The sequence below is a fragment of the Penaeus chinensis genome, chromosome 38 (assembly GCF_019202785.1).
Source record: "Penaeus chinensis breed Huanghai No. 1 chromosome 38, ASM1920278v2, whole genome shotgun sequence".
Classification (NCBI taxonomy): domain Eukaryota; kingdom Metazoa; phylum Arthropoda; class Malacostraca; order Decapoda; family Penaeidae; genus Penaeus; species Penaeus chinensis.
The window spans coordinates 24,263,259-24,265,758 of NC_061856.1; positions in this window are offsets into that span (position 1 = coordinate 24,263,259).

Consider the following 2,500-nt stretch of genomic DNA (forward strand, 5'->3'; position numbering starts at 1 on the left):
TATATATATATTTATCATATGCATATATAACATAGATATACATATATATATATATATATATATTTATCATATGCATATATAACATATATATACATATATTATATACATGTATATAACACATATATGTATAACATATATATGTGTATTTATATATTATATATCTATATATATTATATACATATTTTATATATATTATATACATATATAACATATATATATACATATAGATTTTATATATATAAATTATAATCATATATATAACATATGTATACATATATATATATATATATATATATATATATATATATTTATATTTATTATATACATTTACATTTACATATATACATATATATACATATCATTATAAACATATATATTATATACATATATATAAATAAATAAATTATATATATACATTTTATATATATATATATATATATATATATATATATATATATATATATATATATATATATATATATATATATATATATATGATTTACCAGTGGCTAAAATAAATAAAACATGGGGAAAATGCTGTGCTCATTTTTAAAAAAAATTGTGAAATGTCTCTACACATAGATAGCTCTGCTAGTACAGGTGACACAAGCAATAACTCCTTAAAACCTTCGCTAAACTTCAGTAATTCAGTGATTATATTAGTTAGGCCGATAAAAATGGGAGAAAGAAAACGTAACTTTTGAAAGAATGCTATAGTTGTAGCAGTGACTATTTCTTTTTTTCTTTTTTTTCTTTTTGGCATAACCCATTGCCGCCGGGGAAAATTAATAAAAATTGGGAGAAATATTGTGAAATGTCTCTGTGCATAGATGGCTCTGCTAGTGCTTAGCCACAAAGGAGTCGTCTAGTAGATCTTGAGACCTTACCTGATTTCACCTTTCCTTGAATTAGCAGGAAAAACGTATTTTTACTGATGCTATGAATATCGATGGTGTTATTTTTATTATAAACATTATAATTACTATAATGGTATAAACATTAGTAATAGCAAAATAAAATAACGTAAACTATTTTCGTAAATTAAAGAAAAGGTAAACGGGCGAGACAGGCAGTACTCGTAAATGGCTCATTGGTGATTTAGTGCAAGTGTAGTCATCTGTGTGTAAAAACAATTAAACAAGTAAGCTCACAGTGGGCATGGCATGGACGTATGTGACATGCCCGTCGCGAATGGGTTAATATTCAGAGATTCTCTAAAACCTTTCATATTTTCACAAATACCCATGGTCTGAAGAGCATCATCAATTTAGTCCATAGAAAAGTGATTGCAGTGCAATTTAAGGATGATTAAAAACTCAAGAAGAGGATTGTACAACCTCGGGGACTCCATGGGAAACCAAGGGGTTTGAGTTTGTCATGACAGACATTTCATCAGTAAAAACAAAAAAAAAAAAAAAAAAGGAATTAAGCATCGTATTTTAGAACGTGGAAGACAGAGAACCCCGCGCCAAGATATGGTCTTGGAAGATTCGCCCAGGCGATGAACGAAATAACGAAGAGCGAACCCCCCATCCTGTATTTCCCTAGCCGGGGACCAAGCCCTCGGACGCCCCCCCCCCCCCTGACTGCCGTATTTCCCTGCCTTCAGACCCCCTGCCAATCACCGTATAAACCTAGCCAGGGATTTCGCCCCGAGTCCCTTCTCCCTTCGCAATCACCGCATTTCCTACCCGAAAGGAAAAATGCAAATTGGGCTTACCTTATAGTGAAGCGAAAGGGGGCTGGAAAGGTGACGAATCTCTGTAGCTGGAACAGTTATTGCACTTCACTGAATTTAGTGTTACGCCTGTGATCATAACAGTTTCATGAAGCGGTCATTTCACTGGAATATTGTGAAAGAATTCGGAAACGCAAGTAGCACTGTCAAACAAATAGACTTCGGAAACGGGCAGCGAGTCCTGTACCAAGAGAACACAAATTTGTCGATAGATAGCTGCGAATGCAAGGAGTGCAATAAGTACTTCTAATAAAAAACTGTGGGAACGTAATATACAAACATATGACACATTTTAGGGATGTATAGTCTTGTACACTTGAAAAATACGAATTTTGGTACGTTGAAATGAAAACTGAAATAGCGAAATACATCAACTAGCAGCACATTTCTAAGAGTGACAATGCTTGTTCGTCACGACCTACGTGCGCCAAGACAGCAGGGACAAGGTCTGTATGTGCAGGGCGACCGCGTAGGCGAAGGAAGGCTGGACCTAAAGGTGACCACATAAAAAAGAGCAAACTTACTGAGGCTCAAACTAAATAGAGAGAAAGAAAGCAAACTGGGTAAAATGCCGCACAATACTCTGGGAAGTAATTTACATATACAAGACATAATTATGGTTTCACAAAATAAGCAACAGCGATAATTACAACAACCCCTGAGACACACAGAACAAAGCTCTCCGGCTCAATAATTGGTTTCGTTCTAACCGCCCGATGACCATTGTCTCGAGGGACAAAAAATCTATATGCCTCTCACCGT